Source organism: Dermochelys coriacea, chromosome 1 (genome assembly GCF_009764565.3).
Source record: "Dermochelys coriacea isolate rDerCor1 chromosome 1, rDerCor1.pri.v4, whole genome shotgun sequence".
In the NCBI taxonomy this organism is placed as follows: Eukaryota; Metazoa; Chordata; order Testudines; family Dermochelyidae; genus Dermochelys; species Dermochelys coriacea.
The window spans coordinates 210,627,387-210,649,968 of NC_050068.2; positions in this window are offsets into that span (position 1 = coordinate 210,627,387).

Below are 22,582 nucleotides of genomic sequence, written 5' to 3' on the forward strand. Positions count from 1 at the left end.
ATCCCATCTACACAGACCATAATAATCACTGGGGGCACAGGGCCAGCGACACATCCCATAATACTCTGGCACAGACTGCCAGGATTCTTTGTTCCTCCAGATGATACAGATTCAATGTATCCCATAAAAATCAACACCCCCCCAAACACACACTCGGGCAGTTAGCCCATAATATTCACTAGAATCTACCTCTAGACAGACATCCCATGCTCACCCTGCTTTTAAAAGAGAATCAAACATCCAATAATACAGTTACACCCCTCATTAAGGAATGGCATCTTACAATACAGAAGAGCAATCAATGTGAACAACTTTGATACTCAAACATCCCTATCAAGGTCAAACATATTATCCACCCCCTCACCCAGATCATAGACATGACCATCCCTTAATGCTATACATCTTCATGATATAAATTTAATAGTATCTATTTCCCCTCCATTATATGCATGGACTTCCCTCAATAGTATTTATCCTTCCTTATATACACAGATATTCTATGATTATGTCCTTCTCATTGTGTGTGTATGTATATGTGGATATCCCATAATACTATTCAAACCATTATATATACAGACATCCCATATTACAATCCTTTCCCCTCTATTATGCACAGGGGCATGCCATAATAATATCCATACTATCCCATTACACACATTAGTATAGTATTTAACCCTCCCTTTATACACATGGATATCCCATAGTATTGTCCTTCCCCTTTGCTGTAAATACAGACATCCCATAATACAATAACTAATAATCCCTTACTATAAACATGTAAATCCCAAAATAGTATCTATCCCTATATATGCAAACACAGACCATAACAGAATCCACCCTTCCATTACAGGTACCCATAAAACTATCCATACCCCAATTATACACAAACTCCCCATCTTACTATCCATTCTTTTCATTATAGACATTGTCATCTTATAGCACTATACATCCCTCATTATGACCAAGGCATCTCGTGACACTCATCATCACTTTATACTGACCATGGGCATTTCATAAAAATACAAACACCCCAATTATACATATTCACAATTATAATACGCACATCCAGTAATACTTAGTCTCACATTATACAAAGTGACAGCCCATAACATATTCCAATCCTCATACTTATTGACAACTCATAATGTCATCTATCCCAATTTACCATGACATTCCATAACACTATCACTTTATAACACGCTGTTATAAAGACAGACATCCTACACTGTCCATCCCTCTCAGTAGACACATGGACATCACATAATACTACCAATTTTCCATTATATATAGACATCCTATAATGTTATCCATCCCCTCTCATTACATACACAAACGTCCCACAACAGTATCCATCCCTTGTTACAAACAGATATCTCATGATACTACTGAGGCCTCTTTATTACACACAGCCACCCCATAATATGATCTTGTCTTTGTTATACAGTCATCCTATAATACTGTCTACTCCCCCTCCTCCTGTTAAATACAGTCATCCCATAATGCTATCTATTTCTCTCCACTATATGAGAGGACATCCCATAATACTACTCACTCTCTCATTGTACACATCAGCATCCCAAAATACTATCCATCTACAGGACACACACTATCCATACTCCACATTCAATGCAAATATTTACATTACTATACAAACCAGACTGTCCACCCTAAAATACTATTTTACTACTCACCATCACTTTCCACCACCTGTACATACACTCACAATATATTTCTTCACCTCATTGCTTCAGTTTCCCCTCTGTAAAGTGGGGTTTATGATACTGTCCTTCCTTTATGTGAGATTTATAGATTAAAAATGCTGCATAAGAAGTAAGTGATGTTTACTATTACTACTAATACTAGCCCCATTCTATCCATGAATATACTGTAATACTCTCTATCACCCATTATAGACATGTATATCCAATCTCCCTCTCCCACATACTATACATGTAAACATCCCAGAAAGTTTTCCATTCCCTCTTTACACACTGATATCCCATAATGCTGTTAGGGTTGTGGTTGGTTGGGGAGAACTGTGAAGCTCTATGGTAAACAGACAGGTCAACTGTCTACATACAGTTAGTCTCTAAGGTGCCACAAGTACTCCTCTTCTTTTTGCGGATACAGACTAACACAGCTGCTACTCTGAAACCGTACATACAGTTTGTTATTACTGTATAAATTCTAGATATATCCCATAAAAATCTCATCTTTACAGATGTGGTCAAGTGATTAAAGGTAACACACGCAGAATCTCTAGAAGGCCAATTACCAAAGTTCTGTCTCTGTATACTGTATTCTACTTTCCCATTTAGGATTATGATCTCGGGAGGGCTATATACCACCATGGTGTAACACAGGCCAACCAGTTATGCAACAGATAGGGAGGCTCTGTCACCGACATTGTTTGAATATATTTTTCATGATTAATGGTAATCCTCTCTCTCTCCCCCCATTATTCTTCATAAATCAAAGTTTCTCATTCAGCAGAAACTTTAACTCTGGCCTGTAGTGACACCATGCAAAACCCATACTTTGGTTTAGCAAATTGTTTGTTCCCTGGTATTTCCTTAAATGGACTAATTGGCCTGTGCTCCTGTGTCCATTTTGACTTGAGAGGAAGATCCTTTATTATTAGGTAACAAATCATCCATCATGGTAGGTTCAGGCCTGCTTGGAGTTGGAACAGGTCTCCATCCCTGTGAATATACTGCTCATATCCAGTTCACAGGCTAGGTATTTTCTGTCCCCTTTGTTAGCACTGGGTTCAACCTACACTTAATCTGGCACAGTGGTTTTTACTACCATGCTTGTGAAAAACCTTTTAATATGCTGGGCAGCTTCCTGGGATGTCCACACAGACACACCATAGAACAAATTTGCACAAGCCAATTTAATCTTTCTAAGCCTGTTTTGATTTCTAACTTTCTTGGGTTGCTCCTTTGCAGAGCATTTTCTCAGTAACCATGCAATTCCTTCACTATTGTACTGGCTCTTGTCACGACCTAGAGTTAAACTCTTGTTGCTTCTGCTGTGCAGCACCTCTTTTTGAAATGTGAGGTCAGAGTCTTTTTTCATCTTTCATTTGTAACACAGAAGATAATTTTGTCTTAGATCATTTAACTCATTATGGGCCAAACTCACAGATTCTTTCTTTTACTTTAAAATCAATAAGAAAATGTTCTATAATTTTCCCTTTGTTTGTTTATAATCCCAGAACACAACATGTGTTCTCTTGAACACAACATTGCTACATTTTTACAGTATTCTATAAATTTTGCTATGCTCTCTAGGCCTCACCACTAGTGAAAACAAAAATACCCAATATCTCAAAGGCACCTTCTCTAATACTATGCAAAAGGATTGCTACTTGCTTTTTTCTGGGGCTTTGCCTCTGCTCCAGATGCTGCCAAGTACAGTTTGAAGCATTACTACCACCTCTTCTATTTTTCTGCAATGTTTCCACCTTAGGCTAGGGGTTCTAGGGATTTGAAATTACCCATTTTCTTTGTTTCTCTGTGGCTGTCTTCCTGTCCCTTCTCCTCCCTCCCCCCGCCCCCTCCCCTTTCTTTTCTCAGGGAGGCATTTCTGACACTATGTAATGTCCTTGTTTCACATTGGGCATGGAGGCAACTAACACAATTCCCTACTCTTGTGGAGAAAAGATGTGAACACCTCAGGTCATATCAAGTGGTTTTTCCTGCAGGAAACAGATGCCATTAGAACAAGAGATACTTAAGACCTCTAGTGAGACATGTACATAATATAGAAGGGTACAATCAAGAACCACCTTGTGGACCAGAGAGTGCCTTGGAGGGAGAGATTGCTGGGAAGAATGTGCTAGTTAAAGCAGAGAATCCTGTGACTCAAACAATATCCCCTGTGAAACTATTTGCCAGCACGACTATGGGGCTAATATGCAGTAAAAGGACAGTGGTAAAGACTGTACCCCTTGGTGGGTAATGAAGTGGTAACCTCTGACTCCATATGAATTATTTGTTGAGTTATATGTTTAACTGATAATTATAAAATATATTACAGGCATGGCTGGCAGTAACTCCTGTAGTTAAGATTGGTAGACACTTTCCTTTATAAGACTGTTTTCAGTTGCTTATAACTTTGCCAAACTTTGACCACGTGGGCTGAAATTTTGTATGCCTGGTGTCTATCTCAGGCTAAGCTTTTTGTATATATGAAAAGTTCAGCAAACACCATTCAGCCATTTCAGAAAATGTGATTAAGGAAAAGTATGTTTTTTTTGCCAGTTAAAAAATTCTTGCAACCATTTCATTGGGAAGCTTTAGCAGCTAGAGATTTGAAATTTGGCAAGGAGCTTGCCTTGGGGTCACAGAGGTATCTTTTGCCATCCTTGTGAAAATCCAAACAAATATGTAGCCCTATATCTTATTTACCACACCCAACATTGACAGAAGCTTTTGACCATTTTGGCCTTAATCTCTCTGTACCTGTTCCCTCAGCTGTAAAATGGAATTTTTTTATACTACTACTTTACCTCACATGGGTGCTATGAAGAGAAATTCATTAATTTTGTAAAGAACTCTCAAACTACGGTGATAAGCACCATAAAAAAGCCACTGAGGAAATTAATTCTGTATTCAGTTCAAGTTTTGGATGGTAGGCAATAAATAACGCAGAGGGCCATACATTGAATGATATGGATCTGTCAAATAGCTACCTGTTCAGTGAGTACTATCCATTCTGCATTGAATGAGGCTGGGGTCCTGTGGAAAAAATAGTACCTGATCATGTAATTAAGACTACATCATAATGTATATACACAAGGGGGCTGAATTAAAGTTGTACAGGCAAGCTTAATTCTGTTTTTTCCTAACTTTAAAACGCTCTACTTTGCAACCTTAACATTTTTTTATCATAATTTATTGTATGTAATCATCAGCAAAGCTGTCAGCAAGATCAATAGTGAAGGTTGTTTAACACTTTCCATTATGAGGTCCTATTTTCAAATAGTGAAATATGTCATTAGCAGACCTAGCAGTTATGCACACCAGGACGTGAACCAGTTGGATCTGGTTGTGGTATAGGCAGTGTGACCTCAGAGTTAGAGAGGCTGCCTGTTTGTCTGAACCACTTGGATGGTGCCTCTGTGTTACCTGCCTCTGTGTCCTGTACTAAACTGAGGTCATACATTGAAATGCAGCCCCTCTTACAGCTGATTAACAGTGACACTGTCTTTTAGTTTGTGGTTATACAGCGCCTAGCACAATAGGATCCCGGTTCATGACTGGATCTACTAGGTGCTACAATAATACAAATAATCGATAACAATACACAACAAATTAAGACAAGAAATGAAGAAATCTACATCCAGCTTGAACTATAGGGACAGTTTGTTGCATGGAGTGGTGTGGATGACTCAGTAGGGGGTATGCTCCCATTAGAGTCAGAGCTGCAGACCCCAGTACTTCTCTGTGCTGTCTGTTAGATGAGATGTAAATCTGAAGTCCTGACCTCTCACGGGCACTAAAGGTCCCCTGTCATTTTGGTTAATCCCAGCATGCTGGTTACACATTCCCACTCTGAGTGATTTCTGCTGTTCCTGATGAGCCAGCCCCAGATCACAGGTCAGGGCACTAACTGCCAGAGTTTTGTAAGTGCTTCCAACAGACAGTGGTGTCTGGAGGGTGTTTTCTCATGCCCCACCTTCGGTGATAACAAACCAGGTACATGGCGGGGTAACACCCTTCACTGAAACGTAAGGAACTGGCTACTATCAAAAAGCTCTCATGCTCCATGGCATAAACTGAAGCAACTGAACTTGTCCTGCTGCTAAATGAGACTTGGGGAAAGACAGCCTGCCTGTGTGTCTCCTTGGGTGTATATTTCTCTCTCTCTCTTTGTGTGTGTATACACACACACACACACACACACACACACACACACACAGAGTTCTGCCTTTCGGTGTTTCCAGATCTCTCAATTTTATCGCAAGTCTTGTTATATTTGACATTTTTCTTAAAGCCTCAGCTTCTGGAATAATCGAAATAGGTACAAATTGTGAGAATCTCAGTTTTTTGTTTGTTTGGGGTTTTTTTGGTTAGGTAAGTTTCTAGCCCTCATGGTTGTGGAGAAAAGCTTGAAAACACAACCCCAGTGCATCCTAAAGCCTCAAAAACAAAAGACAAATACCCCTCTCCCCTCTCAAAAATTATCTTTTTTTTTTTAGTTTCCAGACTTTTTGGGGCCTGACCTGTGATTTTTGAACAGCTGAGCTGGCAACACTGTCCGTCTCTTTCTCTATGCCTATCTGCTTGTCTGTGTGTGTCTCAAATATATGTCAGTGTGTTTGCATGTACGTCTCCCTCTCTTTCCCATTTCTCTCCCCTCCCCCTTACCAGAAGCACTGTTAAGGTCCCTGAACAACTCTCCTGGGCAGTTCCACCCTGCAGAGCCAAGCACATCCCATAATAGTCCACAAAGGCAAGTGCATCCCATAATAGCCACCCACAGGAAACGTTCCTTAGCAACCACCCCCACCCCCACACTGTGGAGCAGCCATCCCGTAATATCATGCCTGCTGTATTGGTTATGACTGTTGAGAAACGGGAGGGAGAGCAGGGGAGAGGGGCCCTGTGGTGGATGGGAGCAGGCAGCTGTAATAAAGGGACAGTGGTGAGGCAGGGAAAGGATGAAACCAGGAAGAGAGAGACAGGCAGCAGCAGCTCAGAGAGGGTCCCAACAGGCACAGCCAGGGAGCATGGCTCTGGCTATAGCCTGCCCATCTGCATTGACATCCCATAATAATTCTTTCCCTCCTCCGGTCCACAACATCCCATAATATTTCAAAGGGAGACAACCCGCAGTAGGTACAGAGAGACATCCCATAATAATCTCCCATGTGTCACATGCATTGAGAATTGTGCCATCCCATAATATTACTCCCTCTCGCACACATATACCTCATTAGCTGCAGAAGGCCTTGCCATCCCATAATACTTCCCCTTCTTACGGGGCATCATCATCCCATAATACTCTCCCTGCTGTAGAAGGACTTGCCATCCCATGATACTCCCTGCCACCCACCTGCCCCCCTCTGGTCACATAAGGCCTTGCTATCCCATAATAGTCATTGCTGTCCCTCCCCCCATCACAGAAGGCCTCACCATCCCATAATACTCTCTCCTTCCCCTCCCCCCAGAAGGTCTTGCTATCCCATAATAACAGCAGCAGAGGCCTGACCCCGTGGGCCGAACCCTTGTCAGCTTAGCTCAGATATTTCCTAAGTGGCTGAGTCTGACTCCAAGCACTAAACCCTCCGATACTGGCCAGGCTACATCACTGTTCATCATCCATCTGTTTATATCCCCTTTTCCCTCTGTCTTCATATCTTTTCTTTCTGCCTTTCCCCTCTCTCTCTCCCTTTCACACTCTGTCTCTCTTTTTCTGTGCTCTCTGTCTCCTTTTCTTTCTCTCTGACTTTCCTTTTGGTTCTGTCCTTTTAGTGATGGGATATGGCTTATTTGATACACACCTTCTCCATAACATTTCAACCTTATCAGTTCTATAAGGCACTAAGATTTTGGGATGGATTAATTAATTTATTTCAATTTATTGTGATGTTCTTCACAAAAAAAGCTCTAGATAGCTCTAAGTTATAGTTTAGACTTACTAGCACTTTATCATATGCTTATCTTCTACAAATTCCATACATTCCTCCTGCATAGGTGTGATACAGACCCCATTTCTTACCACTGATAATTGGGTGCACTTTGTTCTGACTGCAATACATCGATAACTTGCTCAGCACCCCTGCCCTCTTACAAAAGGTCTGCAACCCTTATATTTAGCTATTACTTGTAGTATTTTGTCTTCTCACATCAGCATAGTTGAAAGTACTGTCTGCTGGGTCACTATAGCTTTAGTAGAAGTTTACTATCTGCTCACATCTTTATTACTGTGCTTCTGCTAGAAAAGATTACTCCAGTCTTACTATCTGCTCACATAAGTATTCTTGTATTTCTGTATAGGGTTTTTGCTTTAGATTTAGTCTCTGCTCATGTCAGTGCTTTTGTGCTTCTTTACAGGGTTACTGTAGTCCTTTCAGATGCTTGCTATCTGCTTTCTTGGCTTCTATATAGCTTTACTATCCATTCATGTCAGTATGTCTCTGCTTCTAAACATTTTCTTTCCTTCTTTCCTTAGGTTCGGTAGCCTTGGATGTGCAGGTCAGGCTTGATGATCTTGATCGTGCCCTTTGGCCTTATGTCTGGTCTACACTACAGAGTTATGTTGACGCAAGGCAGCTTATGTCAACCTAACTATGGAAGTGTCGACACACTTAAATTTCATTCCCCTTGACATAACTGCCCTGCTATGATGACTTAATAACTCCACCTCCACGAGCAGCGTACAGTGAAGGTCAGTGCAGCGTCAGTGTAGACATTACCTTACTTACATCAACTGTTATTGGCCTCCAGGAGATGTCTCACAATGCCCCACCCAGACCGTTCTGGTCACCATCGTGAACTCTGGGGCACAGCAGCCATCTGGGCAGGGAACCGTCCCTCCCCTTTAAAGCCCTGCCAATTTTTGAAATTCCATTTCTTGGTTGCTGGGCTTGGAGAGCACACCTAGTACCTCGAGAGCACACTCAGCTGTCCAGCTGACCACAACAGCTAAACACTGCAGAAGTGCTCCTGCCTGAAATACATAGGAAGTGTTGGATTGCCTGGGCCTGTAGGGAGAAAAGGCTGTGCAGGCTCAGTTCCAATCCAGCTGTAGAAACTTTGCCCTGGTCTACACTATGAGTTGAGGTCGAATTTAGCAGCGTTAGATCGATTTAACCCTGCACCCGTCCACAAGACTAAGCCATTTTTGTTGAATTAAAGGGCTCTTAAAATAAATTTCTGTACTCCGCCCTGATGAGGGGATTAGCGCTGAAATCAACATTGCTGGGTCGAATTTGGGGTAGTGTGGATGCAATTCTACAGTATTGGCCTCCAGGAGCTATCCCAGAGTGCTCCATTGTGACCACTCTGGATAGCACTTTCAACTCAGATGCACTAGCCAGGTACATAGGAAAAGCCCCGTGAACTTTTGAATTTCATTTCCTGTTTGTCCAGTGTGGCAAGCTCATCAGCAGAGGTCACCATGCAGTCCCAGAATTGCAAAAGAGCTCCAGCATGGACCAAACTGGAGGTACTGGATCTGATCGCTGTATGGGGAGGCGAATCCGTGCTATCAGAACTCCATTCCAAAAGACAAAATGCCAAAATATTTGAAAAAATCTCCAAGGGCATGATGGACAGAGGCTATAACAGGGATCTGCAGCAGTGCCGGGTGAAAATTAAAGAGCTCAGGCAAGCCTACGAAAAAACCAAAGAGGCAAATGGCCACTCTAGGTCAGAGCCCCAGATATGCCGATTCTATGATGAGCTGCATGCAATTCTAGGGGGTGCCCCTACCACTACCCCACCCCTGTCCGTGGACACATGCAAGGGCCATCAATATAAGAGGCAAAATGCAACCTTGTACAGAAAGCACATGTGCTCTGTAATGTTAACAGCTTGATTCACCATGAAAGAGTCTACCCATTGTTCTCTAAAATGTGTCTTTTTAAATACTACTCTCCCTTTTTTTCCTCCCACAGCTACTAACGCTCCCCCTATCATCTCTGTCCCAGAGGATAGGGCAGATAAGAAGGTGAAAAAAATGCACTCGTGATGAAATGTTCTCTGAGCTCATGCATTCCTCCCTCACTGAAAGAGCTCAGCAGAATGTGTGGAGGCAAACAATGGCAGAGTCCAGGAAAGCAGAAAATGAACGCGAGGACAGGAGGGATGAGCAAAATGAGAGGTTGCGGGAGCAAGAGGAGAGGTGGTGGCAGCATGATGAGAGGGGCAGGAAGCAATGCTGAGGGTACTGGGGGATCAAACTGATAAGTTCCAGCGTCTGGTGGAGCTGCAAGAAAGGCAGCAGAAGCAGAGACCGTCACTGCAGCCCCTATGTAACCGCCCACCCTCCTCCCCAAGTTCCATAGCCTCCTCACCCAGACACCCAAGAATGCAGGGAGGGAGGGAGTGCTCTGGGCACCCAACCACTCCACCCCAGGGGACTGCCCAAGCAACAGAAGCCTGGCATTCAATATGTTCTGAAGTGCAGCGTGGCCTTGTCCTTCCCTCCCCCCCGATCCACCACCCCACCCAGTGCTTCCCTCCTCCCCCACCTCTCCCGGGCTATTTTGGCAGTTATCCCCCTACTTGTGTGATGAATTAATAAAGAATGCATGATTTTGAAACAACAATGATTTATTGCCTCTGCAAGCGGTGATCGAAGGGGGGAGGGTGGTTGTCTTACGGGGCAGTAGAGTGAACCAAGGGGGCGGGTTTTCATCAAGGAGAAAAACAGAAATGTCACACTGTAGCCTGGCCAGTCCTGAAACTTTTTTTCAAAGCTTCTCTGATGCGCAGTGCGCCCTGATGTACTCTTCTAATTGCCCTGGTGTCTGGCTGCACGTAATCAGCAGCCAGACGATTTGCCTCAACCTCCCACCCTGCTGTAAACATCTCCCCCTTACTCTCACAGATATTGTGGAGCACACAGAAAGCAGCAATAACAATGGGAATATTGGTTTTGCTGAGGTCTAACCAAGTCAGTAAACTGCGCCAGCGCACTTTTAAATGTCCAAAGGCACATTCTACCACCATTCTGCATTTGCTGAGCGTAAAGTTGAACAGCTCCTTACTACTGTCCAGGGTGCCTGTGTATGGCTTCATGAGCCATGGCATTAAGGAGTAAGCTGGGTCCCCAAGGATAACTATAGGCATTTCAACATCCCCAACAGCTATTTTCTGGTCTGGGAAGTAAGTCTCTTCCTGCAGGTGTTCAAACAGACCAGAGTTCCTGAAGATGCGAGCGTCATGTACCTTTCCTGGCCATCCCACGTTGATGTCAGTGAAACTTCTCTTGTGATCCACCAGTGCTTGCAGCATCATTGAAAAGTACCCCTTGCAGTTTACGTACTGGCTGCCAAGGTGGTCTGGTCCCAAGATAGGGATATGCGTTCTGTCTATCGCCCCACCACAGTTAGGGAATCCCATTGCAACAACGCCATCCACTATGACCTGCACAAATCAGAGTCACTACCCTTGATAGCAGCAGCTCAGTGATTGCGTTGGCTACTTGGATCACAGCAGCCCCCACAGTAGATTAGCCCACTCCAAATTGATTCCCGACTGACTGGTAGCTGTCTGGAGTTGCAAGCTTCCATAGGGCTATCGCCACTCTCCTGTGAACTGTGAGGGCTGCTCTCATCTTGGTATTCTTGCGCTTCATGGCAGGGGAAAGCAAATCACAAAGTTCCAAGAAAGTGCCCTTACGCATGCGAAAGTTTTGCAAACACTGGGAATCATCCCAGACCTGCAACACTATGTGGTCCCACCAGTGCTTTTTTCCCGGGCCCAGAATCGGTGTTCCTGGTGGCAATGGGGAAGGCTCATAGATTCATAGATTCATAGATACTAAGGTCAGAAGGGACCATTCTGATTATCTAGTCCGACCTCCTGCACAACGCAGGCCACAGAATCTCACCCACCCACTCCTATGAAAAACCTCACCCATGTCTGAGCTATTGAAGTCCTTAAATCATGGTTCAAAGACTTCAAGGAGCAGAGAAGCCTCCCTCAAGTCAACCATGCCCCATGCTACAGAGGAAGGCGAAAAACCTCCAGGGCCTCTCCAATCTGCCCTGGAGGAAAATTCCTTCCCTACCCCAAATATGGCAATCAGCTAAACCCTGAGCATATGGGCAAGATTCACCAGCCAGATACTACAGAAAATTCTTTCCTGGGTAACTCAGATCCCATCCATCTAATATCCCATCTCAGGGGATTTGGCCTATTTACCCTGAATATTTAAAGATCAATTACTTACCAAAATCCCATTATCCCATCATACTATCTCTTCCATAAACTTATCGAGTAGAATCTTAAAACCAGATAGATCTTTTGCCCCCACTGCTTCCCTTGGAAGGCTATTCCAAAACTTCACTCCTCTGATGGTTAAAAACCTTTGTCTGATTTCAAGTCTAAACTTCCTGGTGGCCAGTTTATACCCATTTGTTCTTGTGTCCACATTGGTGCTGAGCTGAAATAATTCCTCTCCCTCTCCTGTATTTATCCCTCTCATGCCGTGGATGTCCAAATTGCTGGGGCCCGTACTTTGAGAGAAGTCTGTGTCCATGTCCTCATCACTCTTGTCACCGTGCTGCTGTCACCTCCTTACTTGCTTTTGCAGGATCTGGTTCTGCACATACTGCAGGATAATGCGCAAGGTGTTTACAATGCTCATAACTGCCGTGCTGATCTGAGCGGACTCCATGCTTGCCATGGTATGGTGTCTGCAGGAGAGCAGAGTTGCAGTGGAAGCGGTGGCTGATGACTGATGCCACCAGAATAGATATTTATAGAGAATGATGAGAGGACCTGTGAAGTGGATTCATGAGAGTAGGAGAGCAAAGTTGCAGCAGAAGCGGTGGAGGACAATGGTTAGCACCGTGCACATTTCCCGAGGAAGAACACACGTACCCAGGAGCCCATGACAGACAACATGGAGAAATTCACTATTGAGACAATAGCAGCAGAGCAAAGTTGCAGCAGAAGTGGTGGATGATGACGGTTAGCAGTCCTATTGCACTGTCTGCTGAAAGCAGTATGGCAACTGCACGGAAAAAAGGTGGGAAACAATTGTCTGCTGTTGCTTTCACAGAGGTAGGGGCAACTGACGACATGTACCCAAAACCACCTGCGACAATGTTTTTGCCCCATCAGGCATTGGGAGCTTAACCCAGAATTCCAATGGGCGGCGGAGACTGCGGGAACTGTGGGATAGCTACTCACAGTGCAATGCTCCGTAAGATGATGCTAGTGAGGACGCATTCTGCCAACTTAATGCGCTTAGTGTGGACATATGCAATCGACTGTATAAAATCAATTTCTAAAATCAACTTCTATAATACTAACCTAATTTTGTAGTGTAGACATACCTTTTGTTATCTACGAGCAGATTGCTCAGGACATGGAGGAGAAGGACTACAAGAGAAACCAGCAGCAGCACCTCATGAAAGCCAAGGAGCTGCAGTAGGCGTACCAGAAGGTAAGGGACACTAACAATCTGGTGTGTATCCCCAGACATGCTGCTTATACAAAGGGCTGCATGCCATCCTCGGCTGAGATCCCACCACTCTTAAGAGCCCCATGGAGGATCCCGAGTTGGAGGCCTCTGCTGTGAAAAGCCAGGAGAAGGTGTAGGCCGAGGAAGAGGAGAAGGAGGAGTATGGGGGACAGGTGACCATGGGATCCAGCTGTGCAGCAAGCCAGGACATGTTTTTGACTCCAGGGCAGTGCAACCAATCCCTACAGTCCAGCACGGGTGAGCCTGATGCAGGGGAAGGAACGTCTGGTAAGTACGTTGTTTGCTTTGATATTACAGAGATGGAACCGCCAAAGTAGCAGGACACATCTATTTATTTACTCTTTTTTACTTATGCTAGAAGAGGCAGTGAAACAACCAACAGAGGTGGAGTTGCTATCTGTTTCTCATTGCCCACTAGATTTAGGCAGAGGTCATAGAATTGTGTAAGATTAGGGTTGGAAGAAACCTCAGGAGGTCATCTAGTCCGACCCCCGGCTCAAAGCAGGACAAACACCAACTAAATCATCCCAGCCAAGGCTTTGTCAAGCTGAGCCTTAAAAACCTCTAAGGATGGAGATTCCACCACCTCCCTAGGTAACCCATTCCAGTGCTTCACCACCCTCCTAGTGAAATAGTGTTTCCCAATATCCAACCTAGACCTCCCCCACTGCAACTTGAGACCATTGCTCCTTGTTCTGTCATCTGCCACTACTGAGAACAGCCTAGCTCCATCCTCTTTGGAACCCCCTTCAGGTAGTTGAAGGCTGCTATCAAATCCCCTCTCACTCTTCTCTTCTGAAGAATAAATAAGCCCAGTTCCCTCAGCGTTTCCTCACAAGTCATGTGCCCCAGCCCCCTAATCATTTTCATTACCCTCCCCTGGACTCTCTCCCATTTGTCCACATCCTTTTTTGGGGGGTGGGGGAAGGGGAGGGCAAAACTGGATGCAATACTCCAGATGTGGCCTCACCAGTGCCAAATAGAGGGGAATAATCACTTCCTTCGATCTGCTGTCAATGCTCCTACTAATGCAGCCCAATATGCTGTTAGCCTTCTTAGCAACAAGGGGACACTGTTGTCTTATATCCAGCTTCTCATCCACTGTAATCCCCAGGTCCTTTTCTGCAGAACTGCCACTTAGCCAGTTGGTTCCCAGCCTGTAGCAGTGCATGGGATTCTTCCTTCCTAAGTGCAGAACTCTGCACTTGTCCTTGTTGAACCTCATCAGATTTCTTTTGGCCCAATCCTCCAATTTGTCTAGGTCACTCTGGACCCTATCCCTACCCTCCAGTGTATCTACCTCTCCCCCCAGCTTAGTGTCATCCGCGAACTTGCTGAGGGTGCAATCCATCCCATCATCCAGATCATTAATGAAGATGCTGAACAAAACAGGTCCCAGGACCGACCCCTAGGGCACACTGCTTGATACCAGCTGCCAACTAGACATTGAGCCGTTGATTACTATCCATTGAGCCCCAAGATCTAGACAACTTTCTGTCCACCTTATAGTCCATTCATTCAATCAATCCATACTTCTTTAATTTGCTGGCAAGAATAATGTGGAAGACCACATCAAAAACTTTGCTAAAGTCAAGGTATATCATATATATTTCCCCATATCCACAGAGCTAGTTATCTCACCATAGAAGGCAATCAGGTTGGTCAGGCATGACTTGCCCTTGGTGAATCCATGTTGACTGTTCCTGACTACCTTCATCTTCTCCAAGTGCTTCAAAATGGTTTCCTTGAGGACCAGCTCCATGATTTTTCCGGGGACAGAGGTAAGGCTGACCAGTCTGTAGTTCCCCAGATTCTCCTTCTTCCCTTTTTTAAAGCTGGGCACTATATTTTCCTTTTCCCAGTCGTCTGGGACTTCCCTGATCACCATGAGTTTTCAAAGATAACGGCCAGTGACTCACATCCGAGGGTACTGAGGGAGTTGGCTGATGTGATTGCATTGCATCTGGCACCATGGACTTGTGCATGTTCAACTTTTCTAAATAGTCTTAACCTGCTCTTTGAGGGTTGCTCAACTCCTCCCCATACCGTGCTGCTCAGTTCAGCAGTCTGGGAACTGACCTTGTCTGTGAAGACTGAGGCAAAAAAAGCATTGAGCACTTCAGCTTTTTCCACATCATCTGTCACTAGGTTGCCTCTCCCATTCAGTAAGGGTCCCACTTTCCCTGACCTCCTTCTTGTTGCTAACATATCTGTAGAAACCCTTCTTGTTACCCTTCCCATCCCTTGCTAGCTGCAACTCCAATTGTGCTTTGGCCTTCCTGATTGCATCCGTGCATGCTCGAGCAATATTTTTATACTCCTCCACAGGGGTCGGCAACATGTCCATACACAGACACAAGTGTCTACAGTAAAAATTTTGAGGTCCATGGGGGGTGATCACGGGTGGCTCTCCGCAAGCTGCTCCCTGTCCCTGCTGTTGCTGGTGGAGGCGCAGCCAGGCAGCTCTGCATCCCCTCTCCCTCCCTGAGCGCTGACTCATGGCTCCCAGTCCATTGGCTGGGAACTGTGGCAAATGAGAGCTGTGGGGGACAGCACCTGCAGACTGAGGCAGGGGGAGCTTGGCTGCCAGTGGGTGTGGTGTACCTGCTAAGTTTTCCCCGTGGGTGCTCCAGCCCTGGATCACCATGGAGTCGGTGCCTGTGCCTACCTGGGCCTTTTCCTTCAACAGGAATGATGGATGAGAACACGACTTGTGCCTCAGACTCCTTTATCCTTCTTCCCAGAGCCACATAGTCTGCAGTGACGGGCTCAAGGTCATTCTTGGCAATATCATTGCTGCCCACATGGAGAAGTAGGAAGGGGGTGGTCCAAGGGCTTGATCAGTCTAGGCAGACACTCGGTCACATCCTGAATTCTAGCTCCAGGCAAGCAGCACACTCAAGTTTCCTGGTCTGGATGGCAGATGGATGACTCTGTCCCCCTTAGGAGGGAGTCCCCGACCACCACCTCCTATCTTCTCCTCTTGGGAGTGGTGGTCATGGACTTCCCCACCCAGGACAATGCATCCCATGCCTTCCGGTCGATGGGGTCTCCTTCTGATCCCTTCCCTCAGATGACTCTTCCAAACCATTCTCTGTCGTAGTACCTGTGCAGAGAGCCTGAAAACTGTTTCTTACCTCTATCTGCACTGGGGGTACATAGGTTCTCCTCTTTCTTCTTCTGGAGGTCATATGCTGCCAATTTTCTTCCCCATTCTGCACTGCCCTCTCTGGTTCTTCAGCATGCTTTGCCTTCAGTATCAAATACTGACTTCTATCCAGAAAGTCATTTTCTCTAATGCAACGCAGGTTTGATACTTGGGTCTCTAGTCCTATAACCTTCTCTTCCAATATGGAGACCAGCTTCCACTTTGTACAGACAAAGTCGCTTTTATCCTCTGGGAGAAAGACAAACATGGCACATCCTGTGCAAGTCACAACAGCTGGTCGCTCACTCTCCATATTGTCTTCCTTCTAAGAGCCTCTTCAGATGTTGTATTTACTGATCACAGAAGCCTGAAAGGCAAAAACTCTGTGGGAACTCCCTTCAGGCAAAGCCCTCTGTTTGCTTCTCCTCTGTTCGCAGATCACTCAGTTCGCAACTGGTTGCTTTTTTATAAGGCTGCTGGCTCGAAGCAGTTGCCCCGGCTCCAAGCTTTCTCTCCAATCAACCACTCAAGACCCACCTGGAACAAAGCACTCCCAATTCACACTTTTCAAACAAACAAACAGTCCCTGCAACTAGCACCAGTCAGACAAATGATCGCAGCAGACAGACACTCAGATATTCAACCCACCAGCTCACGTCACAGCCCCGCTAATGCAGCACTCAGTGTAGCTCCTCAAACTCCCTCTGTTTGCTTCTCCTCTGTTTGCAGCTCACTCGGTTCGCAACTCAGGTCCCCGCAGAATACTCTGTTTATGTGCACCAGGATGTCCCGTGAATCCTTTGTAGAAATCTCGATGAAACTTTCCTGCAGGTAGTCTGCAGCCCTCTGCCGACGGTGTCTGGGGAGGGTTGCCTTATGTCTTCGGCTGTGCTAGCCATAGGTGCCATCTTTCTTAGTTGCTAGGGGGTGATCGACCCCTGCTCAGCCCCAGGCCCCGCTCCCACTCCACCCCTTTCCCCAAGTCCCCACCACTGCCCCACCTCTTCCCATCCCTGCTCCACCCCTGCCCTGCTTCTTCCCGCCCCCTCACCTGAGCACACCCTGCCCTCGCTCCTCCTGCATGCTGCGGAACAGCTGATTGCAGCAGGTGGGAAGTGCTGAGAGGAAGGGGGAGGAGCTGATTGGCAGGGCTGTCAGCAGGCTGGAGGCGCTGTGTGGGAGGAGGAGGCACTGACTGGGGGTCAGGGGAGCTGCTGATGGGTGCTAAGCAACCACTATGTTTTTTCCAGCCCTGGAGCACCCACGGAGTCAGTGCCTATGGTGTAGGACAGTTTCCCACACCACTCAGTGATTACTTCAGCAGGAACCATTGCAGCACACAGCCTAGCAACTTATGGTTCCAGGCATCAGCCAGATGCCTGCAGGAGCTGTTCCCTTTCAGTTGCTGTTAACCTCAGAAGTGAGATATTGGCTAAAATCACCATGGCCTCTAGAAAACGGTGCCAGTGTTCAGTTCAGTTGCCCTAGGCACATATACTCATGCCCGTAAACTATCACCCCTCATTTACCCAATTTTCCTCCACGCTAGAGCCATACACACCATGGCTAGTGCTATGACTGCTGCCATGCTGTATAGATCCCAAGAAGAAGTGAGAATGTCGTGCTTACAACTTGTGTGGATCAAGGGGCGTTAGTTCAGTATCCTTAAGTTTCAATTTATCTCAATAATACACTGACAATGGTACCTCTGTGTATTGTATCTTCAGCAGCTGCAAATGTGGCCTTGAGGGTCTCTCCATCCAAACCATTGGAACAGCTGAGCCAGATAAGGAGAAGAAGGAAGAGGACTGAGGACGACATGTTCCTATAGATCCTGAAAGGCTTCAGTGCTTCAAATAATGGGCACAGGGCCTGGAGGATCACTCTGGCAGACAACATGGACGGAGATAGAGCAGAGAGGAGAAAGGCGCAGGACAAGGAAACAGACAAACATGCTGCAGATTCTGGTGGACCTGCAGGTTCAACAATCCCATGCTCACCACCCTCTGAAGCCCATTGAGAGCTGTGTATCAGGATCTCCTTACCTCCTGCCATCAACATTCCATGTGGCATCAGAGGCCACTGCACTACCCCTACCACTCTACCCTTAGGGACATTAAAAACCTTCACAGACACACATACATTGACCTGAAAGACTTGAAAGGTATATGTGTATCTGAAATGGAAATAACTGTTCTTTCCCCTTTGTAAGTTCTTTTCCCTTAATTTATTAAGTTGTAAATGTTTTACTGTTTGCATTGTTATGGAATAAAGGACTGGTTTTGGAAACATAATTCATCTTTATTATATCACAACATATGCTGGGTGGTGATGACATCGTTCACAAACAGTATTAATACGTGCATTGGCAATGTTATATTACTACACACACACAGAGCACTCACCAAAGGGTTCACACAGGGCAGCAAAAGAGCAAGGCCAGATAGAGCACACTACAGCAACATACACTACTCTGACTCACTATAAAAATGATCTTTCACAGTCTCCCTGAGCCAAATAATCTGCTGGTTGGGAAAGAAAATCACTGGTTGCAGCTTTCTGTACCATCCTGTGTTCTTAAAGATGCGCTCGTCATTCACCTTCCCAGACCAGCCCACACTGATGTCAGTAAAGTGTCCCTTGGTCAGGACCAGCTCCAGCTTTTTTACCGCCCCAAGCGGCGAAGAAAAAAAGAAAAAAAAAAGAAACACCCAACTGAGCTGCCGCCAAAGTGTCTCCAAAGAGGAAAGGAGGAAATGAAAGGCTCGCTGCCAGATTGCTGCCGAAGACCCGGACGTGCCGCCCCAATCAAGGATGGAGTGCTGCCCCTTTCTATTGGCTGCCCCAGGCACCTGCTTCCTTTGCTGGTGCCTGGAGCCGGCCCTGCCCTTGGTGATCCACCAGCACTTGCCCTGTCTCTGGCAAGGTGGTCTGGTGCCAAAATGGGGATATGCGTCCCATTTTTTGCCCCACTCCAGTTTGGGAACCCCATTGCTGCAAAACCATCTGCTATGTCCTGCACATTTCCCAGAGTTACAGTACTGCACAGCAGGAGGTGATTAATGGCCCTGTACACAGGAATTACAACAGCCCCTGCGGTGGATTTCCCAACTCCAAATTGATTCCTGACTGATCGGTAGCAATCGGGCATTGCAAGTTTCCACAGAGTGATTCCCACTTGCTTCTCCATTGTCCATGTGGATTGCATTTTGGTGTGTCTGTGCTGGAAGACTGGGGTGAGCTCTGCACACAGAACCAGGAATGTGGCTTTGAACATCCAAGAGTTCTGCAGCAACTGCTCATCATCCCAAACCTGGATGACAATATGGTCTCCCCAGTCAGTGCTTGTTTCTTGTGCCTCGAACTGGTGCTTCACCATCTGTAGCTGCTCCATGAATGCTGCCAACAACCTTGAATTGTTTCTTTCTATGTGCCACAGCAATCTAAGACTCCAAGGAATCATCATGTCCCCAAGGCTCTTCTTGCAGCTCTACAAATACTGCAGGATCAGGCTGCCCATGCTCGTAATACTCATCACAAAGGAGCAGAACTCTGTGGACTCCATGCTTCTGTTAGAGATGGCGGACAGTGAAAAGGGACATGGAGGTTTGTGGGATTTTGAAAAGAGGTGTGAAATATTATGGGGTGCAGCTGCAATTATGGGGTGCAGAAAACTGCATTATGGGAATTTGAACCCATACTCCCAGTCAAACACCCTGCACTGGATCGGGACGAGTTGCACAGTGGGATAGCTATCCATGGTGCACTGCACTCTACATTGACACAAGCACTCTTAGTGAGGACATGCATCACAGACACAAGGAGCATAGTGTGGACATGCACAAGCAATATAATTCTACGGCAGCTGTATGTCAAAGTAAGTTAGGTCAACTTAATTTTGTAGCGTAGACATGGCCTTAAAGTCTGTGAGTCTGAGGGCATGTCTACACTTACAGCACTGTAGTGGCACCCACTTTAGTGACTATGCTGTCTACACCGACGGCAGAACCTCTCCCATGGGCGTGGGTACTCCACCTCCCTTAGAGAGATTGGGACTAGAAACCAGCAAGAGGGGTAACAGGGTGTAGAGGGCAGACAGAGTTAGTGAGGAGCTAGGGTTCAGTGGGAGAACTGGGATGAGCTGGACAAAGACTGTGACAAGGAGTGGGGCAGGAAGGAGGCTGGTAGAAGGTGCTGCAGAATGGGGAAGTGGGGGCATGAGAGGAGACTACTGGGGCAACAGAGAAGGGAGAGAGAGTAGTGGCACCCACTAGGAGCTGCAAGGGGGGAAACTGGGATTCAAGGAGAAGCCTGGAGACTGGGACTGGGTAGGCAAGGAACTGGGACTAGGATAAGAAAGAGACAGGGACAGGTTGAAGGGGACAAGGCAAAAAGGCTCAAGATTTGGTAGGACAGGCAGAAGTATCTGTGATCACAAGCACACATTCCACTCTCAAGCCTGGAAAATTCCCAAGTCTCACCATTCCTCTGCTGTCAGCAAATATCTGTGAAACCTACCAGTAAAGTGTGTGTCTGATCCCTCTCTAGTGTGGTCCATATAGAGGATGACAACCTACCGCTATCATTAGCTCATGTGGCAGAGGTTTGTATGGTGGATCTAAAGGTTCTGACCTTGCCAGTGAATCATGTGGGTGTCAATATGATGCCACGTGATAGAAATTCCATTTTTCAGTTTGCTTAAAAAGATATCTAGGAAATTACACACAAAAAACTATGTTAAAAGAACATAGAAATTGCAAAGTCAAGCATTCTCAGTTAGAAAATGCCAGAATAAAGGTTGTGTGGGTCCCTTTATACATATGCTTTATGATACAGTCTTTAATTACATGATCACATGCTATTTTTTCTATCTGATCCCTTCCTCATTCCGTGCACAGGATGAACATAAGGCTCTTAAAAGTAGGTTGAGGACCCTGGAATAATTGTTGAAGTTATTTTATATTGTAAATCAATGTATTTAAAAGTTATTCTTGATATTGCATTAAGATTTGTTTTATTGTTGTATTTTTACTGTTTGCATTTTGATTAATGGGAGCAGCTCCTTTAAGACACATGATTGAAGGAACACATAATTGTAAAGTGTGTTTGGTGAAGACAGAGTAGTGTGAGATTTTAACTCTGCGTCCAGAGACCGGAAGATTCTGCCTGTGTAAGCTCCAAAATGGTCAGAATTTCATTTAATAAACTTCTTTCCAGAAAGCAAGCCTAATTCCTGAAGCTGTAACATTACTGCTTTTATTTGAGTATAAGCTTTCATGAGCTACAGCTCACTTCATCGGATCACTAGGAGCCAATCAAAAAAAAAAGAAGCAACAAGCTACAAGCCAAAAAAATAGCCAACAAGCAACTCACAAGCCAATTAAGCCAAAAACAAGCCCAATTTCTGCATTTTTTTCCATGGGTTTGGCATGTCTGATCCTGTCTTCTTTGGAGGGTCACAATTCCTGCTGGCTTCTCTGACTGTTCAACCCAGCTGAGCAGCATCCTCTCTAGTTTGCCTAGGATCTTGAGTCTATTTTCCTCAGGTACTAGGATGGAAGAGAACTTAGCCTGAATAACTATATTAATGTTCAGCCCTCGCTGAGAAGTAGATGCAGAGTACAGCACCACCAGCACGTTGATGGCACTGTAGTCTGACATCTCACCATTGACCTCAGCAGTCTGACGTGGTAAACAGGAAAAGTAACCAGACTAAGCCTTGCAGGACTCAGTGGACAAGGGGAATCCCTGGGTAGAAAGAGCAGTTTCCCATCAATCTAGCCCTGCTCAGTCACATAGGCAAGAGGGTAGTACATCTACACCAGAGGCTCTTAGGAGGCTGTTTATCAGCACCCCTGACACTGTCTTCATGCCAAGCCCAGTCTGAGAAGGGGACTGAGATGATATGGATGCCACCCCATTCAGGATAATGGAACCTAGGAAGGAAGAGTAGGGACCAGCTGGTGAAATCTGAAGGAATGGTCTGCTTCATACCACGTTTTAGGGTACTTGGGACATTGCTCTCCCAGGAAAAGGCTTTGCTTTGGCAGTAAAAGTCCCAGGTTTTCCTTACTAGCATTCACTATTCCCCCAGGGCCTTGAGTCTTAAGGGGACAGATTTCCACTTTGAGGCTTCCAGAATCTGTGCCTTTGCACATGACTTGAACTAAGTGCTGATGGGGGAAGGGATCTACTTCCATGGAGCTAGATAGATTGCCCCAGATGGCAGGTCTTCCCAGCGGGAGGCAAGGGGAGCAATGC